The following is a 22,059-nucleotide window of genomic DNA, read 5'->3' as shown; positions in this document are numbered from 1 at the left end:
CATTCAGGTCCGACCTTAGACTCCGCCTCCTCCGGCAGAGCCAGCGCTGATTGGCCGAAGGCTGGCCAATGCATTCCTATGCGAATGCAGACTTAGCAGTGCTGAGTCAGTTTTGCTCAACTACACATCTGATGCACACTCGGCACTGCTACATCAGATGTAGCAATCTGATGTAGCAGAGCCGAGGGTGCACTAGAACCCCTGTGCAAACTCAGTTCACGCTAATAGAATGCATTGGCCAGCGCTGATTGGCCAATGCATTCTATTAGCCCGATGAAGTAGAGCTGAATGTGTGTGCTAAGCACACACATTCAGCACTGCTTCATCAAGCCAATACAATGCATTAGCCAGTGCTGATTGGCCAGAGTACGGAATTCGGCCAATCAGCGCTGGCTCTGCTGGAGGAGGCGGAGTCTAAGGTCGGACCTGAATGGAGACTGGTGTGGAGCGATCTTAGACTCCGCCTCCTCCAGCAGAGCCAGCGCTGATTGGCCGAATTCCGTACTCTGGCCAATCAGCGCTGGCCAATGCATTCTATTAGCTTGATGAAGCAGAGTGTGCACAAGGGTTCAAGCGCACCCTCGGCTCTGATGTAGCAGAGCTGAGGCTGCACAAGGGTTCAAGCGCACCCTCGGCTCTGATGTAGGAGAGCCGAGGGTGCACTTGAACCCTTGTGCACCCTCAGCTCTGCTACATCAGAGCCGAGGGTGCGCTTGAACCCTTGTGCACACTCTGCTTCATCAAGCTAATAGAATGCATTGGCCAGCGCTGATTGGCCAATGTATTCTATTAGCCTGATGAAGTAGAGCTGAATGTGTGTGCTAAGCACACACATTCAGCTCTACTTCATCGGGCTAATAGAATGCATTGGCCAGCGCTGATTGGCCAGAGTACGGAACTCGACCAATCAGCGCTGGCTCTGCTGGAGGAGGCGGAGTCTAAGATCGCTCCACACCAGTCTCCATTCAGGTCCGACCTTAGACTCCGCCTCCTCCGGCAGAGCCAGCGCTGATTGGCCGAAGGCTGGCCAATGCATTCCTATGCGAATGCAGACTTAGCAGTGCTGAGTCAGTTTTGCTCAACTACACATCTGATGCACACTCGGCACTGCTACATCAGATGTAGCAATCTGATGTAGCAGAGCCGAGGGTGCACTAGAACCCCTGTGCAAACTCAGTTCACGCTAATAGAATGCATTGGCCAGCGCTGATTGGCCAATGCATTCTATTAGCCCGATGAAGTAGAGCTGAATGTGTGTGCTAAGCACACACATTCAGCACTGCTTCATCACGCCAATACAATGCATTAGCCAGTGCTGATTGGCCAGAGTACGGAATTCGGCCAATCAGCGCTGGCTCTGCTGGAGGAGGCGGAGTCTAATGTCGGACCTGAATGGAGACTGGTGTGGAGCGATCTTAGACTCCGCCTCCTCCAGCAGAGCCAGCGCTGATTGGTCGAGTTCCGTACTCTGGCCAATCAGCGCTGGCCAATGCATTCTATTAGCCCGATGAAGTAGAGCTGAATGTGTGTGCTTAGCACACACATTCAGCTCTACTTCATCAGGCTAATAGAATACATTGGCCAATCAGCGCTGGCCAATGCATTCTATTAGCTTGATGAAGCAGAGTGTGCACAAGGGTTCAAGCGCACCCTCGGCTCTGATGTAGCAGAGCTGAGGGTGCACAAGGGTTCAAGTGCACCCTCGGCTCTCCTACATCAGAGCCGAGGGTGCGCTTGAACCCTTGTGCAGCCTCAGCTCTGCTACATCAGAGCCGAGGGTGCGCTTGAACCCTTGTGCACACTCTGCTTCATCAAGCTAATAGAATGCATTGGCCAGCGCTGATTGGCCAGAGTACGGAATTCGGCCAATCAGCGCTGGCTCTGCTGGAGGAGGCGGAGTCTAAGATCGCTCCACACCAGTCTCCATTCAGGTCCGACCTTAGACTCCGCCTCCTCCAGCAGAGCCAGCGCTGATTGGCCGAATTCCGTACTCTGGCCAATCAGCACTGGCTAATGCATTGTATTGGCGTGATGAAGCAGTGCTGAATGTGTGTGCTTAGCACACACATTCAGCTCTACTTCATCGGGCTAATAGAATGCATTGGCCAATCAGCGCTGGCCAATGCATTCTATTAGCGTGAACTGAGTTTGCACAGGGGTTCTAGTGCACCCTCGGCTCTGCTACATCAGATTGCTACATCTGATGTAGCAGTGCCGAGTGTGCATCAGATGTGTAGTTGAGCAAAACTGACTCAGCACTGCTAAGTCTGCATTCGCATAGGAATGCATTGGCCAGCCTTCGGCCAATCAGCGCTGGCTCTGCCGGAGGAGGCGGAGTCTAAGGTCGGACCTGAATGGAGACTGGTGTGGAGCGATCTTAGACTCCGCCTCCTCCAGCAGAGCCAGCGCTGATTGGTCGAGTTCCGTACTCTGGCCAATCAGCGCTGGCCAATGCATTCTATTAGCCCGATGAAGTAGAGCTGAATGTGTGTGCTTAGCACACACATTCAGCTCTACTTCATCAGGCTAATAGAATACATTGGCCAATCAGCGCTGGCCAATGCATTCTATTAGCTTGATGAAGCAGAGTGTGCACAAGGGTTCAAGCGCACCCTCGGCTCTGATGTAGCAGAGCTGAGGGTGCACAAGGGTTCAAGTGCACCCTCGGCTCTCCTACATCAGAGCCGAGGGTGCGCTTGAACCCTTGTGCAGCCTCGGCTCTGCTACATCAGAGCCGAGGGTGCGCTTGAACCCTTGTGCACACTCTGCTTCATCAAGCTAATAGAATGCATTGGCCAGCACTGATTGGCCAGAGTACGGAATTCGGCCAATCAGCGCTGGCCAATGCATCCCTATGGGAAAAAGTTTATCTCACAAAAATCACAATTACACACCCGATAGAGCCCCAAAAAGTTATTTTTAATAACATTCCCCCCTAAATAAAGGTTATCCCTAGCTATCCCTGCCTGTACAGCTATCCCTGTCTCATAGTCACAAAGTTCACATTCTCATATGACCCGGATTTGAAATCCACTATTCGTCTAAAATGGAGGTCACCTGATTTCGGCAGCCAATGACTTTTTCCAATTTTTTTCAATGCCCCCGGTGTCGTAGTTCCTGTCCCACCTCCCCTGCGCTGTTATTGGTGCAAAAAAGGCGCCAGGGAAGGTGGGAGGGGAATCGAATTTTGGCGCACTTTACCACGTGGTGTTCGATTCGATTCGAACATGGCGAACACCCTGATATCCGATCGAACATGTGTTCGATAGAACACTGTTCGCTCATCTCTAGTAAACATAAATAACAATTAATGGAGGAGCTGAAGTACCCACAGAATTGAGCAGGTAGGAAGGTGGTATATAGAAATGTATACAATCAGCCGGGGTGCCAAACAAGCCACAACAGTAAGTATAAAACCCCACATATGCAAAAAATAAGAGTGAACAACAAATGCCTGAGTGAATGTGAAGACAAAATAATAAAACATCACAGAACTGCAATGTGCAACTCTTAATGGGAATAGTGAACAAACAATGAGGTAAGTATATAAGTTACTGAGAACTGCCAAAAATATAAATCACCACAATATAAAGGCATGGATGGAACCCCACATATAAAGCCGTTACCTATACCACATACCCGACCGGCATACACCCGACGCGCGTTTCGCTCACAGAGGAGCTTCGTCAAGGGACAATGATGGTCACAAGTGATCAGTATTTAAGCACCACAAAATGAAATACACCTGTATAAAACATCAGATTGTAATAAGAAATAAATACCGGCATATCAGCCGGTGTTATATCTCCGGTGTTATATCTCAAAAGCAAGCATCTTATTTACTTCCTGAACATCCCACTTGTGCCACCTTCTATATGCTTCCTAAGGTCCACAAAAATTCGATCTGTCCCCCAGGTAGGCCTATCGTTTCAGGGGTAGGTAGTCTTTGCAATCCAGTATGTAAGTTTGTGGATTTCCATTTAAAGCCACTGGTTGAAATTCTTCCATCCTTCACTAAGGATTCGTCTGACATTTTACTCAAAGTTGACGGCCTACACCTTGAAGAAGACATGTATTTAGTCACTTGTGATATCGAGGCATTGTACACGTCGATTCGACATGACGATGGGCTACTGGCTGTTAAAACATTCATCAATATGTCTGATATGGAAAAATCTTTAGGTGAGTTTCTGTTGAGATTATTGCGGTTTATTTTGACACATAATTTTTTTTCTTTTTGAGGGTTCGGTCTTCCTACAGCTCCAGGGAACAGCAATGGGGGCGTCATGTGCGTCCTCATATGCAAATTTGTCCCTGGGGCTGTGGGAAAGAACCTTCTTTTTGACTGATCCTATCCCTCTGATTGAACATGTCCAAAGCTGGTGGCGATATATAGATGATGTCCTCTTTGTCTGGCAGGGTTCCCTACAGGACCTTGAACGTTTTATGGGATATCTCAATAACAATGACAAAAACATCAAGGTCACATGGGCTTACAGTCGCCAACAGGTTGAATTTTTGGACATAAAAATTATGGTAGATAAAGATGGTCATGTACATACTGATCTATACCGCAAGCCAACTGCAACTAATTCTTTATTACACTCTCGTTCTGCTCACCCCAAACAGCTCATACATAATATCCCGACTGGACAATTCTTGCGAGCCCGACGGGTTTGCTCCACAGATGCACACTTTGAAGCAGCGGCACGGGATTTGGAACAACGTTTTGTTACTAGAGGCTATGACCGGAATGTTATCAAGAAAGCCTATGTCCGGGCTAGATCGTCAAATCATGCTGAATTACTTAAGAAAAAGAAAAAACCTTCATCGACTGATTCTCAACTTGAACAGGTTCGGTACATTACAACGTTTAATTCCCAATGTAGCCAGCAGCGAGCAATCCTTAAAAAATTCTGGGGCCTGTTACTGTTGGATCCAGTTTTGAAATTTTATCTGAATGAATTTCCATCCATTACATACAGACGCTCCCGGAATCTTAGGGATTCATTGGTTAGGAGCCACTTTACGGGTAATTCTGGAGAACAAGTTTTGAGTATACATGGCCCTAAACCGGGATGCAAACCGTGTGGCCAATGTGTGGCCTGCGTTAATATCGATACCGCTTGCACATTCTGGGATTCTGAACATAGTCGTACTTACCAGATCCGCCCTACTCTAAATTGTGTGTCATCTGGAGTTATTTATTTTGCTTTGTGCCCATGTAATTTCATCTACATTGGCATGACTACCAGGGAGCTTCGCCGTCGTGTTAGGGAGCATGTTCTGGGCATTACCAAAGCTAGGGATTCTCAGGACATTGGGACACTTACCACCATTCCAAGACATTTTAAACTGTGCCACAACAGCGATGCTTCACTTTTTCGGGTCAGGGCAATAGACCAAGTTATTCCAGGCCCAAGATTGGGTAACTGGAAAAAATTACTAGCCCAAAAAGAGAGCCGGTGGATTTATACGTTAAAAACAGTGCATCCTTTGGGACTTAATGATAATATTAGTTTTACCCCTTTTTTGTAGACTTTGCTTTGGTTGTGTCTTCTCACTTCTCTGATCTACTTTATTTGCTCGTTTTTCCACGTGCAGAACGTGTGCGCGCAATTTTTGTGCGCACATGTATGTACGTGTGTATTATTTGTATATATATCTTTATATATATTTTACATTTTTAATGTGTGTTGTCTGGCTTTTGTTACTGTCTTTTTATTTTTTGTTTTTCAGATCTGTGTGTCGCCTGTCATTCATCTTTTTGTGGATCCGTTGCCTCTTATCAATCAAAAGAAATCCATAGGAATACCTTTGATGAATTTTTTCAAGTTTTTTACACACTTAATATTTTTTAGTAGCAAGATGTTTTTTTTCAAATCAGTCATTTCGACTGTATGTGTATCTTTTCTTCTTCACCTTTCTCACTTCACGTCACCCTTTTTTCTTTTTCTTGTTTTGCACGCACTACCACTGTATTCCATATTGTGAGTTCTTTGCTCACATATGTGAACATAATTATTCATTTCATGTGCACTTACTATTTGTATTCCTCTGGTTGTATATTGGTTCAAGATCTACATTGTTTATACGTACCGGTTATTGTTCTCTTTATTAGCTAAACGTTTGCTGCATCAGATTATGTGGGGGGTAGCTATTTGTGTTTCCAATTTCTCAAACATGGGATTTTACTCCTGCTTGAGTCTTTATATATATATTTTTTTATTGCTTATGATGTAAGCGTAGGCTCTTTCACTTATAACGCTAATCCTGCCCCTGTTATTATGGTATATTACCTAATATGCGGGTTATTTATCCTGCATTGATTTGTTGTAAGCGCTCATGTACACTTTCGCCTCCTTGTGGTTTATTTCCATTTGCGCTTGCGCAGTGAGATGCCGAGTTTGTGTCGGCACTCATTTTGCGCGAGTTTGCTATCATCGCGATGCTTTAACTGACGGCCATCTTGGATATCCCTATGGAAGTGGCCATCTTGGTATGGGCAGATTCATTTCGGGGCATGGCAGTTCATGTTGTGGCGGCGCATGCGCCGTGTGTTCTAACTCCGCCATTTTCCTGGGCGTTTGCTGCGGCTCACACGTATCAAGCTGATATGCCGGTATTTATTTCTTATTACAATCTGATGTTTTATACAGGTGTATTTCATTTTGTGGTGCTTAAATACTGATCACTTGTGACCATCATTGTCCCTTGACGAAGCTCCTCTGTGAGCGAAACGCGCGTCGGGTGTATGCCGGTCGGGTATGTGGTATAGGTAACGGCTTTATATGTGGGGTTCCATCCATGCCTTTATATTGTGGTGATTTATATTTTTGGCAGTTCTCAGTAACTTATATACTTACCTCATTGTTTGTTCACTATTCCCATTAAGAGTTGCACGTTGCAGTTCTGTGATGTTTTATTATTTTGTCTTCACATTCACTCAGGCATTTGTTGTTCACTCTTATTTTTTGCATATGTGGGGTTTTATACTTACTGTTGTGGCTTGTTTGGCACCCCGGCTGATTGTATACATTTCTATATACCACTTTCCTACCTGCTCAATTCTGTGGGTACTTCAGCTCCTCCATTAATTGTTATTTATGTTTACATGTTTGTGTATTTTTTATATTAATAAAATTTATATTTTTGATAGTTACGTTTGGTCTGGGTTATTTTAGTTTTTTACGTGTTATATAGTTAGGATATAAATAAAAGAGAATAAAATTCCAGGATTTAAGCATTGATTTGCAGAACTGCTGCTGGTTATAGAATTTTATGGTAGAAGCTATGAAGAGGTAATGTAATGTCTTTGCACCACATTGAGAATAGAAGTATAAAAGAAATCACTATCAGTATCTTTTTCTATACATTTAAGTTGTATATCCCAATTTAAATAGAGCTGACAGTCATCCATTATAATTTGCTCCACTACTGCGGGCACCAATCGCAGGCAATAGCCCTGGGTGAATTCTGTATAAAACAGCAGACACCTGGCATCCATGGCGGCCCCCCGGCTCACGAGCGGCTGCTATATTTAAACACCCGGATGTCAAGAAGGGGTTAAAGAGGACCTTTCACCACCTCCCCCAACTTCAACTCTGCATTCTTTAACAGATTCTGCTCCAACTATTTTGACACAGTTCAATTTTTTTTCTTTAGGCCTTACCTTTCCCTACTAGAGTATTTGGAAAACAAATAAAGAGAAAATCCCCATTTAGGCTACGGCCCCATGGATCATCCTGCAGCAAAAAAGCACTGCGGGAAAAAAACATGACGGTAACGCATTGCAGTTCTTCCCGCAACACTTTAAACAGAAAGTTTGCAGTTTTCCTCCGCAGACTTTCTGTTACAATTATACCTATGGGGAAGTCACTGGAGTTTTCGTAGGTATAATTGATATGCTGCAACTTCCAAAACCGTTGACAGTTTTGGAAATTGCGATATGTCTGCATCACGGTTTTACCACAAAGTGGGCATGGGATTCCCTAGCATCCCATCCACTTTACCCTTACTGAAAAACACTACGGGCACATTGCAGCATTTTCATCCTGTGGGGCCCCGGCCTTAGTCTTTTGCTGTCAGGGAATGTAGAACATTTTGCAGCTCTGGTAATCAGGATAATTTGTACAACTTAAACCTAAATAACAAACTTCCTAAAAATAACATTTTTTAGCAGAGTCCATATATGTCACTTAGACTTATATGTCACTTGGACTTAGTCACAGATCTTCCCAGTGGCGGATCCAGGGTTTGCGGGGCCCTGGGCAATTGACTTTGGCGGGGCCCTACTTACTGGGGGTCTTGCACTTCTAACCTGTACTTCCCAACTGTTGAAGACTAGAAAGAGGGAACACAACGTGCGGCGCGCGCAGCGCGCCGCAGCAAGTTAGGCCCCGCCCACTTTTATGTTGACTCCACCCATTCTCATTCAATTTTCATGTGATTCCACACAGTATAATCCTCCTACAGTTACCCGTAAATTATATCTCCCCCCATTTTCATATACACCCTTCATCTACCCCTAGTTTCATGTCCCCCCCGTCTCTGCCCCAGTGTCATGCCGTTCTCCCCCCTTCATCTGCCCCAGTGTCATGCTGTTCTCCCCCCTCCATCTGCCCCAGTGTCATGCTGTTCTCCCCCCCCCCATCTGCCCCAGTGTCATGCCGTTCTCCCCCCTCCATCTGCCCCAATGTCATGCTGTTCTCTCCCCCTCTATCTGCCCCAGTGTCATGCCATTCTCCCCCCTCCATCTGCCCCAGTGTCATGCTGTTCTTCCCCCCTTCATCTGCCCCAGTGTCATGCCATTCTCCCCCCTCCATCTGCCCCAGTGTCATGCCGTTCTCCCCCCCTCCATCTGCCCCAGTGTCATGCTGTTCACCCCCCTCCATCTGCCCCAATGTCATGCTGTTCTCTCCCCCTCTATCTGCCCCAGTGTCATGCCATTCTCCCCCCTCCATCTGCCCCAGTGTCATGCCATTCTCCCCCCTCCATCTGCCCCAGTGTCATGCCATTCTCCCCCCTCCATCTGCCCCAGTGTCATGCTGTTCTTTCCCCCTTCATCTGCCCCAGTGTCATGCCATTCTCCCACCTCCATCTGCCCCAGTGTCATGCTGTTCTCTCCCCCTCTATCTGCCCCAGTGTCATGCCATTCTCCCCCCTCCATCTGCCCCAGTGTCATGTCATTCTCCCCCCTCCATTTGCCCCAGTGTCATGCCATTCTCCCCCCTCCATCTGCCCCAGTGCCATGCCATTCTCCCCCCTCCATCTGCCCCAGTGCCATGCCGTTCTCCCTCCTCCATCTGCCCCAGTGCCATGCCGTTCTCCCTCCTCCATCTGCCCCAGTGCCATGCTGTTCTCACTCACTCACACACACAATCACCATTCCTCGTTCCCTCGCAGCTCTCTCCCTCATACACATATTGTAGCCGCGATGTGATGACGTCATCACATCGCGGCTACAAATGCCGGAGGCCCGGAGCTCAGCGTTAAAGCAGGAGCTGAGCTGTGACAGCTCCGGCTTTAAACGCCTATGCATTCAGCTCATCGGCGTCCTACCGCCGATGAGCTGAAATACATAGGCGTTTAAAGCAGGAGCTGTGAGCTCAGCTCCTGCTTTAACGCTGAGCTCAGTTGGAGTCAGGACATGCTGACCGGGACCATTTTGTTAGGTCCCGGCCGCGCCGCGGGGCCCCACTAAGCGCGGGGCCCCGGGCGGTTGCCCGGCTCGCCCGGCCCTGGATCCGCCCCTGGATCTTCCTAAACTTAAAGAGGACCTTTCATGGGTTTGGGCACAGGCAGGTCTGTATACTGCTGGAAAGCTGACAGTGTGCTGAATTCAGCCCATTGTCGGCTTTCCCAATCTGTGCCCCGGGTAAAGAGCTATCGGTCCCAGTACCGTAGCTCTTTATAGTCCGAAGGGCTTTCCTGACAGTCAATCAGGTACGTCCTTCTTCACAGCAGCGCCTATCGCGCTGTGAGCGGGGAGGAATGCCTCCTTCCCCTCCTGATAATACTCATCTATGGACGAGCACTGTGAGCAGAGGGAGGGGTGTTCCTCCCCGCTCACACTGTACAGCGCGATAGGCGCTGCTTTGAAGAAGGACGTACCTGACTGACTATCAGGAACGCCCTTCTGATTGTAAAGAGCTATGGTACCGAGACTGACACCCGGGGCACAGATCGGGAAAGTCGACAGTGCGCTGAATTCAGCACACTGTCAGCTTTCCAGCAGTATATAGAACTGCCTGTGCCCAAATCGGTGAAATGTCCTCTTTAACAAAACTGAAAAGACCAAACATCTGTTTTTACACAGAAAAAAAAAATAATGTGATAATTGCTCAGGAGCTGGGCGACCACTGTAGCTGTCGGGTCTCTGCTGTATTATACAGCAAAAACCCGGTACTAACATCAACAATCAGTGCTCGCACTTATTGCGGACATTAGGCTTCTAGCACCTCAGTCAAAGATGACTGAGGCGTCATACTTGTCGATGCGGGTGGGTGCCACAATTTTCTTGTAGTTCACCGATGTCTGGAACAAGATCTATGGCTGGCGTTCATTTGCTATGACAGCTGGTCATACAAATTGCTGGTGTTTTCCAAAGCATTAGCATTGCAATCCATTGCATTAGTGATCAGATCTCTGGGGTTCACTAAGGACCTTAATAAATACAATAAAAATTTGTAAAAAATAAAAATATTAAAAAAAATTATGGGAAATTAAAAATTCCAATCACCCTCTTTACCTAGAATACATATAAAAGTACTTGAATGTTGTGAAGCACATTACATTAGGTACAGTATCCCTGTCTCCAAAAACAACCAGTCTACAAACCTATAAAACCTATATTTCCCCCATAGAGTCAATGCCATAGTGGGAAAAAAATTAAAAGATCCAATAGACATTCCCCAAAAGGGTATGACTAGAGATGAGTGAACAGTGAAATGTTCAAAGTTTGAAGTTCGATTTGAGTAGCCGCTCAATACTCGACTGTTCGATCGAACATTGAACCCCATTATAGTCTATGGGGAATAAATACTCGTTTAGGGGGAAACCACTATTCGACTCAGGAGGGTCACCAAGTCCACTATGACACCCCAGGAAATGATGCCAACACCCTGGAATGCAACTGGGACAGCAGGGGAAGCATGTCTGGGGGCATCAAGTACCTTTATTACGTCGGGATCCCTGTCAACTTGTGATATGCGGGAGCTGACTTTTTCCCCTAGGAATGCATTGACCAGCGTTGATTGGCCGAATGCCATACAGAGTACAGAATTCGACCAATCAACGCTGCTTCTGCTGGAGGTTTGTCTGTGAGGAGGTGGAGTCTAAGATCGGACCAGAATGGAGACTGCTGTTGACCGATCTTAGACTCCACCTCCTACAGCAGAACCAGCGTTGATTGGCCGAATGCTGTACTTTGTATGGCATTCGGCCAATCAACACTGGTCAATGCATTCCTATGCCGAGATGCAGCAATGCTGGCTGTGCGCTCAGCACTGCTACACTGGAGATGAAGCAGAGCTGAGTGTGCGCTGAACCCTGCTGCACACTCAGCTCTGCTGCATCAGAGATGCACTGAACTCTGCTGCACATTCAGCTCTGCTGCATCAGAGATGTAGCCTCACGACACCACCCTCCGAAATAGGCCCATTCATTTGGGCCTAATCCAGAGCGGAAAGTCACTGCACCGGCATCCCGTCATGGCAGCCATGACGGAATGTGTTCACGCGGGACCCCGTGTGAACTAGCCCTAATATTTTTTATCTTCAGTATGTGAGTGAAACAAAAAACCCTCCTAAATATTTCTGAACATTTCAATTGTATAAAAAGGAATGATTTTGTTCCAGAAAGCTTGGTAATGTGCTATTCTAAGAACTCATCTAATGGCGCTGTCTTTAACAAAGAAAGACAAAAATATTTTGAATGCTACTTCATAAAGAAACTTTTAAGGACCATTCTTGTTGAGCTGTAATGACTTTAAGCTATCCAGTTAAATAGTTTCCTTCCATTAAATGAACAGCTACTGTGTGTAATTTCAAATACTTTATAAAATGACACAGCAGGCTGCAGCACATATAGTGCACAAGGATCCATTACATCGCCTTCGAAGGAACTATTCTAGAGAGGCAGGTGGGTTTTATAACAAAGCGAATGACAAATAAATATGAAATGTATATATTAAATTAATGAAGTATTATTTAAAATATAAAGTTTTCTGCATCTGGAAGATTAGTTGTTTAACGCACTTGGCTATTAAACTCATTTACCAACCCAATATTAACCTGTTCCCGCCACGGGCATTTTTCGATTTAGACTTCCCCAATTCCAAAGCCCATAACTTTTTTTTATTTTTCAGCTCAGAGCCATATGAGGTCTTAATGTTTGCGGGACAAATTGTTCTTCATGATAGTATTATTAATTACTCTGTACAATATAGTGGGAAGCTGGAAAAAAAAAATCTGAAATATTTTTATAGATTTGTAGATCAGGCAATTTCGGACACAGGGAAATCTAATGTGTAGGTGTTTCACAGTATTTAAGTACTTTAATATGTGTTATAGAAAAAGGGGGTGAGTGAAGTTTTTAATACTTTTTTCTTTCTTTTTTCTTGAACCACAGGGGGTCTGATCACTAATGTAATGCATTACAATGCTAATGCATTGCAAAACTACGGCATTTCTATTGCAGGCTACATAAAGTAAACTGCAATAGAAAGTATAGAATGACAGGCCAGGGATCCTTCACAAGGCTCCTGGCTGTCATAGAAATGGGCTTGCTCTGGGTGCCTGCAATCACTGGGAAAATGGCGGCACCCATATAGCTATGTGAGGGTAAAATTGCGCCTCAGTCAGCTTCAAAGCTGGCGCCAGAGGGGTTCATGCCCGCGATTGGTCTCCATAGTTAAACACTCAGTATCCACCATACTAGTACGGTGGTTTTCAGGAAGGGGTTAATTGATATTTCCATTACAACATATAAAAAAAAACAAATATTCATAACACAGACTAAAATACCATCATAAAATATTTCATTTTTTTTACCTTTTAATGTCAAAATGTAGTTTGTGTGTTAATGTTAAGCCAATTTTTCCATATTTTCAATCCCCACCTTCCAAAACGTATAGCTTTTTGTGTTTCTGTCCATATAGTTAAGTGAGGGATTTTTGCAACGTTCACTCTGCATTAAAAATGATGTGGTAAATTTTTCCAGCGGATCATTATGATACCATATTTATATTGGTTTTGTTATGTTTTACTGCTTTTACTAAATCAAATGTAATTCTTAGCAAAGAAATGATTTGCTTGGGGTCACCACATTTTGATGTCTATAAATTTTTATATTGTTTTGTTTTTGATCACTGTTTATGGTTATTTTTGGGAAAGGCAAAGTGACCAAAACACATTAAATTGCACATTGCAGTATTATATTTATGATGTCCAAAGACATACTGATAGGGAATGCAGATTGTGAGCCGTATATGGGACAGTGACTGACGATGTCTGTAAAGTGCTGCGGGATATGATGGCGCTATACAAGTAATAATAAAATAATAATAATAATAATAATAAAACCCAAAAAAACTGGTGTTTACCATATTAGATAAATAATGCTATTTTTGGATAGTACTGACTTATGCACACACGGGAATACCTAATAGATTTCTTTACTTTGTTTATATTATACATTTTAAAGGGTTTTATTATTTATTTTTAATACTTTATTTTACACTTTTTATTGCAACTTTTTTATATTTTTGCTGTGCCCAGTTATCCAGCTGGATTCAACCCCCATTTCAGGCTATTACAAAGATTTAGCCCTTACTGGAAACAGTGAAATGTCTCCCAATTTTTGAGGAAATTTGGGGTCACACTGAATTGATTTACTATTCTACGGTTACAACTAGGCACTGCTTTCTGTTTTTGGTTTCCTCTACATGAACTTCATTTTATAATGTTATGACTTATGGTTAGGATGTGACATAACAATATGCTTGGTGGAAACCCAACTTCTAGGGAGTAAAGAAACAGAGGCCTCTTTGACTTCGCATAGCTCTATATATCTGAAGTAGGTTGATCCCTATGCATACTGACACAAAATTTGCATTCAAAAAATAAAACAAATGAAATAAAATAAATGAACGTTATAAACATTGTTACATCACCCCCTTCCCCCTATAACCTCTTGGCTGAACGTGATATGTATATGACAAGTTAAAGGGGTATTCCCATGTCGCATACTCACCAGTCTTCACTGCTGTTAAATCTTCTTTCTTCCTGGTTTCTTTCCGTTATTTGGTGGGCAGAGTTTCACATGCAACCTGCCATTTAGCTCCACCCCCAAATTAGTGTGTAGCTCTGCCCACCGCATAGCATGACCCTATGGGGCCTGTGATGTCATCAAAGGTCCTCAAAGACTATATGCACAATATTGGACTATGAAGTACAGGCAGGAGCAACTCCATTCTGTGTTACATACAGAGACTGCCTGTCTCTGCCATAATGAACACAATTGAATTAGCTAGCCTGATAACTGGGAGAACACAAGACAAGTTCAGAAATGAAAGCAGCTCCTCTCCCCTATCTGAGTGCAGGACCTAGGTCATCTGGTGTAGACACAGGAATAGCTAGAAACACAGGCACTTAGCCCCTCCTCCCTCCCCCCTGAGAGCAGCAGATACATCACTTGACTCATGAGCAGCTAAGTCAGGGCTGTGTCAACAATGAATTGAATAAAGTAAGATAGTGGACAAACAAAGCAGTTTTGCTGAAGCAATGTATTTAGGAAAAGTCTTACATCCACATTATAAAGCAGTATAGATAGGATCCTTGTAATGGGACAACCTCTTTAAGATGCTTTTCTCAATGCAACAAGATTAAACCTTCAAGCAAGTTGGAGCGGTTGACCATGGACACATCTTTCTATGTTTCCAGTAAAAGTAAGTCACCGTGGTCTTCTAAAGAACCACCTTTCTTCAGAAAAAAAATATTCTCTTTATAAATGACAATTCCACCTATAAACTATAAAATATCAGGAGCTCAAAATGTCGGGTCCTGCCAAGACACAAATTGGCTGTCTGACACAATACAGTATTACACAATGACCAATTTAGTAAATTTGATATCAATCCTGAAAAATCAATTTCAAAATTGATGCGGCTACCAAAATGTATTTGAAAATGTATTAAAATTCAATTACATCATTAAGCGGTTGCCAATTCCTTCACACCATTTGAACATTCATGACTACTAAATTAAAGCCAAACTAATTTTCTTATTGTACTTTAATACATGTCTTGTTTATCCAACCACAACAAGCATGAAATGAAAGGAATCTAGTCGCAAATCCGCTAACATATTTTACGCTGGCACTTCTCAATTCAATACAGTTTTTCAACAAATGTTATTAGAAACAACATTTCTGATTTATTTAATCTGCAATAAGCTCTGCTGAATACATAGTTTTATTATCCTTTTGTGTTCAAAGCAGTACTTTAGAGGCATTAAAATGCTACAAGTTTGAAAGGATGAATAATTAGAATTATAATCTTTAGGAAGGATTATGCTTTATACCTATAGACTCACAATAATGTCTGTATTATCCTCAACAAATTTTAACATCTCTTTTGTTTTGAAGGGAGAGGTACATGTATTCAACACCATGCTGAAGGAATTAAGACTCAGTGCGGTATTAATTGCTATACAGTAGAACATCATACTGTGTATCTAGAGTAGGTCCATCTATCTATTTATCTGTATATATAGTGGTACAAGTTATTTGTTCAGCACAAACTGGAAGTGCTATTATTATACTCTTCTGAACACAATATAATAAGGTCAGGCCCAGGGAAGGTGTGGAAACATAATAAACACTTGTACTCACCTTTTCTCACTCCTCCTGAGCTCCCTTGCAGTGTTTGCCACTCCCTCGGAGCCCTCGTCAAACCTCTACTGGCTGGGTGATGTCACATATCCTGGAGAACTACTGAGATCTGTGGTTGGAACCCATCAGACACAGGGTTTGATGACATCATGAAGTTTATATTAAAGCATCATAATGTCAGTGTGTCCTATGTGACTGATCCTCCAAAGTCCCCAGGGATGCATGATGTCTGCCAGGAGGCTGAAAGATGACTCAGCAGGATAACTCAAAGCTACTAAGGAGACCAGGAAAGGTAAAGGAAGGTGATTATAAGTGGTGATGAAATGTAAAGATTGAGAGTCCTCAGTAGTTGATACCTTTTTTAATGGTTAATAAAAAAATGATGACAGATTGCAAGCTTTCGGAATCGCTAGGTTCCTTCATCAGGCTGGTATAGCACAATATCTGAAGGCAAACACATTTATACAGGAATACAGTGTTTTATGCACAATTGATGGAAAGCAGTACAAGCAAATAAACAGAAATTTAGCTTGTACTGCTTTCCATCAATTGTGCATCAAACACTGTATTCCTGCATAAATGTGCTTGCCTTCAGATATTGTGTCATAACATGCCTGATGAAGGGACCTTATAGCAGTCCTGAAAGTTTGCAATCTGTCATAATTTTTTGTTAGCCATTAAAAAAGGTATCAAATACTGAGGATTCTCAATCTTTACATTTCATATCCACTGGTATCCACAAGTGTTTAAGTTTCTGCACCTCCGCTGGGACTTCACTTTTTACACCTATAAGTCTCAAGAGGGCACAGAATATTACTGAGATTTGTGAGTGATTTTTGTTCAGTCTGGTTTGATCCAAGCCGGTTCACTCCTCTCTAGTTACAACATGGTCAACCCTGACTTGGCCATCATAACTTTCAGACTACTGTGCGTTAAACTTACAATGATACACACAGTTCTCATCTGTGGCAAATATAGTTGTCTGTTACATCCTATTATCATATATAATTTACTGGTGAAATGGCTGTGAATTGCCATAAATATTAGATTCAAATAGAGGCAAAATGTAGATACCATATTACCAAAGTGTACGCCAACTGGTTGCTAGGAAGAGCCTCTCAAGAGATTGGCTCCATTATCAAGGACAGTCTTATGTTGGAGGATGCCTTGTGTGTTTGTTTCTTTTGGTGTCCACTCCAACATATACTGAACTGCTTTACATAACCATACTAGGTAATAGCTGGCTTTTAGGAGTTGCCTAAATATCTGTGTAATGAGAACACTTTCATATAGTTGCCAAAACATCAATGGTATACACTGCAAGATGTTACATTGTATTGTGTACAAGAAGTTTAATAGCAGTAGTGAATACATTTAAAAATCCCATGAAATGCTCATTTAATACCAAAATACTGTAGTTACCAAGTAACAGTTCCATACATAAAATAAACTAATATTATTGATACATGATATCTAAACAATATTGAAATAAATTGATATTAAAGGAGTTTCATATTAAAAGAAATATGCTTAAATGTTACTGGAAACATGCACTATAAATGTATATATATATATATATATATATATATATATATATATATATATATCACACAAATATATAGGAACAGCTTTTAGGGACTAAGCTATTAAGTGGTAAGAATGAGAACTATGAATGTGACCATTTGTACTGAGCTCGGTTGGTAGATCTTACCAACACTATGGATTAACTTAAGAGACTGTATACATGCTGTATTGGTAAAGGGGCATTTTAAAAAATGCCATCAAATTACAAAGTGAAATAAAATAGAGTATATAGCTCTCAAAAAACCCAGGGATGAAGCGCTCCTTTTAGACAAAATGACAAGACCACCTTGGAATCATTTTTCCGTTGCCATAGTCTGTTTTTGTTGGGATGAGTTACATTTTTTGAACACCTTCCTGACATCCGTGTTAGCAGAGAGCAGATTGCAATGCCGACAATCAGATTGTGGGTTTTTACGCTTTTAAATGCAACTAAAGGCATCTAAAGGGTAGAGGCATACCTGCTCTGCTATCTTGACTGGTAATACTGAATCCCAAAGCATGATCTCAGGGGTGATTATTAGAGATGAGTGAACAGTGAAATGTTCGAAGTTCGATTCGAGTAGTCGCTCAATACTCGACTGTTCAATCGAACATCAAACCCCATTATAGTCTAAGGGAAATAAATACTCGTTTAGGGGAAAACCACTATTCGACTCAGGAGGGTCACCAAGTCTACTATGACACCCCAGGAAATAATGCCAACACCCTGGAATACAACTGGGACAGCAGGGGAAGCATGTCTGGGGGCACCCAAGTCACTGTATTACGTCGGGATCCCTGTCAGCTTGCAATATGCGTAGTTAATACCTTTTTAAATGGCTAACTAAAAATGATGACAGATTGCAAGCTTTCGGGATATCTCAGATCTAAATAAATATGCATCATTCAGAAATTGTGTCTAAACTATGCCTGAGGAACGGATCTGAGATATCCCGAAAGCTTGCAATCTGTCATCATTTTTAGTTATCCATTTAAAAAGGTATCAACTACTGAAGACTCTCAATTTTTTATATTTCATATCCACTGGCTAACACGGTACAAAAATATTTTTTCCTTTTACATTTTGGAGAGGTTATCAGACCCTCTAGAGTGTAAACACAGTAGAGGCTCTAATATTAAAAGGTAAAACAAGTTTAAAAAAAAAAATTAAAAAAAATTAAAGTTCAAATTACCCCTTAGAACACATATAAAAATAAACAAACAAAACCCATAAGCATTTTAGTTATCCCTAAACTACAGGGTGGGCCATAAGTATGGATACACATGACCCCCTTCCCATTGAAAAAAATAAAGTTGAATCCAAAATGGCAGCTTTTCAAATGGCCACCATGGGCGTCACCCGACCTCAAATGTTTCCCCCTCCCATGTACTAATATGCCATAAATGGTAAGGTAATATCAGCAACCACTTCCATTTTATCTGGGTGTATCCATACTTATGGCCCACTCTGTATAAAACAATGAAGTAATCATGAGATACAATGAAAACCATGTTGGGGGGGGGGGGGGGGTGTCAAAATAATGAATTACTGTTGTTTTTCCCTCCTTTTTCCCTCTCCGGAAACAGTGATCAAAATGTGACATTTCACAAAATGGTGTAAATAAAAATTACAATTTGCCCTATAAAAAAGAAGCAGAGGAATATAAAAAATACAGTTGTCAGAATTTCGAAAATCAAATAATTTCTAGTATTTTTGTATAGGTATTAGAGCACAGCAAAAACTATATCAATTTAGTGTTGTATGTGATCATACCAACACATAGAACGTAAATAATGTTAAATAAAATATATATGAAAATGGTACAACTCAGTCTGATTTTTTCCCCCAGCTTCCAAGTACATCATACAGAGTATAACATGGTGACATTAAAAAGTGTGGCAAAAATATGTCCTTAGCCCTCTGAGTACAGGTGATTGATCATTTGGAGACCAGAGTCTGACCATCATCTCAAACTCACATGGGGCAATAATGAGGACAGGTAACAAACTGCGAGGGCCAACATAGGGGCTAGATCCTCCATGGGGACATGAAGGGACAGGTATCTCCATGCCCAGACAGAAGCTTTTATAGTCAGCTCGGAAAGCTGAGGATGGGGCAGGCATTGAGGTTTGCAACATAGGAGGCTTATGGGGGAGAAACCCAACAAGGACTCCTCAATTTTCCCCCAACAGTATCCAGTGGAATCACCAAACATTAGGGTTTACTTTTCTGAGATAAGCTGTAGTTTTTATTGCTATAGTATTGGAGTGCATACAGTATGATTTACGGTAATTAAGGAGCATATGTCATCTCGCCACTGAATTAGTAGGTGATCCATGCTAGACAATTAACCATACTCTACCGTCTAAGAACTGCAAGTACAAATGTTCCTCAGTTATGAGTCTGGCTATAAGAAATGTTTTAGAGATGTAGATTTTTTTATTTTTATTTTTTTGCAAATAGATAGGTGCTTTTTTATGATTATAACCTGAAAAATACTGTTATATAATTTACCCATTCCCAAAACTTGAGAACCTGTGTCACAAAAATGTACACACTGAGCGAATACCCCTGATTTTTTGGCAACTACATTAGAAATACTTCCATGTTATTAACTTTTTACAGCCTATTTTAGTCTCTTAAACTGATTCAATGGAAACAAAATAAATAAATTATTATAATTGTATAATATGTAAATTAAGAATAATACATTGATATGCTAATGAATATCATATGCAGAAAATTCCCAAACAAAATCTAAATCAGTGTAAACACAAGTGAATTACAAATACATATAATGAATATAAATAGAAATGCATATAGTAATAGAAATAGAAATTTACGTAAAAATTTACATCTTTATTATAAAGAAATACATATATTAAAAATACATTGTCAGTTCCTTTCCAGGGTCTATATTGCATATTATTTGCATTATGTAAGTTGCTGCTTTGCCTGCTTTGCCCTCTTTAGTGACTATTAACTTGCAAATTGATGCCATACCTTTGGGTAATCTATTGTATATATTGTATACTATTATACACTTGTAAACCTTTGTGGTGGTTGTGGACTTAAGTCATACACTTATTTTTCTATGTAAATTTCTGCTCTAATTTCCCGTGAAGCACTTCAAAAAAACAAACAAACGAAAACTGACAGCCCACCAATATTATAACTGCAGAAGCTTTTATCTCAGCCAATTCCAACTTACCTTAGACAAGCAAACTTCTGATGACATGTCAATTTCTGAGAACATTACTTTGACTTCTTTTCTGCTTCATGTTTTGGATGCAGAAAAGGCACAAGAATTGTAATTATTTGTATTGCGTCCTGTTAAGGTTTGACCTGAATGTTATATTTTTGCTTGGAACTCAATTCTGCCAGACACAATTTTTTACATTGATTTTCTTCTTTTAGTAACATGACCTTTGTGGAGCCTCAAGTACTATAAACAAAGCAAAACTTAATTTAGTACATACAATCCCTCTGCAGATGTATCCCTTTTTTGTTTGCATACTATAGTAAGTGCACAATATCACAATTTCTTTTCTATTGTTTTTGTCCTCATAGATTACCTTGCTGTTCTATTCTGTGTTCTCCTCGTGTGTCTAATGTTACTGTGTGCCCTGTAATGTAAAAAAAAACAAAAAAACTTGAGAGTCTTGAGTATTTGATACCTTTTTTAATGGTTAAGTAATAATGATGACAGATGACAAGCCTTCGGGACATCTCAGATTCCTTCCTCAGGTATATACATTTCTGAAGGATGCATATTTATGTAAAAGAAGGCACATAGGAATAGAATGTTGGTTGGGAGGGTGGATGGTCATTGGTATATAACAAGTAAACAATTCATCAGTTTGCAAGGTCCTTATTAGTTCAAAGAGTGGTCTTTATGGCTGCTTTTGATTCCTGTAAAATGCCATAAAACCATGTGACAGATTCAACCCCTCCTGGAGTGTGTTGAACAGGGTCATCAGCGTGTACTCATAAATCTTTCTCTCTTTCTTAGATTTGAAGTTTCCCCTTAAAACCAACATTTTCATGTCATTGGTGATATTATAATCTTGATTTCAAAAATGTTTTAGCAGTGGAAGGTCCATTCTTTTGCTCTCTAATTGTGTAGCGGAGTGAGTTAATCTGCATTTTAAGTTTCTGGCTACTACTGAAGACTCTCAAGTTTTTTTTTATATATTTCATACCCACTGGCTAACATGGTACAAAAACATACTTTTTCCTTATACTACCTGTGTAGGTCATTGGAAAGCTACTATGTGCTTACTCATTTGTGTTTACGTGGTACTTATATGTGCAGTACATGGCCTAAACCATAATTATTCCACATTTGGCTTATTGACTAATATGTCCTATACCAACATTATCCTTATTCTAAATACAAGGAAAAGTATCTAATAGAATGCTCTTCTGGATAATGTCATTATATCATTGATGCATTTACTCTATTCATAAGATCAAACTCATTTGGGAATATTTGTATGCATTCAGCAGGCCTTAAAGGGAATTTTACAGGTCTTAGAATGAATTTATTATCAGCTTTATGCTGCCCAGTATAAAGTAGAGATTCCAGCAATTTTTCACTTACT

Source organism: Leptodactylus fuscus, chromosome 2 (genome assembly GCF_031893055.1).
Source record: "Leptodactylus fuscus isolate aLepFus1 chromosome 2, aLepFus1.hap2, whole genome shotgun sequence".
Lineage (NCBI taxonomy): Eukaryota > Metazoa > Chordata > Amphibia > Anura > Leptodactylidae > Leptodactylus > Leptodactylus fuscus.
Note: the sequence above shows the minus strand (reverse complement) of the source record.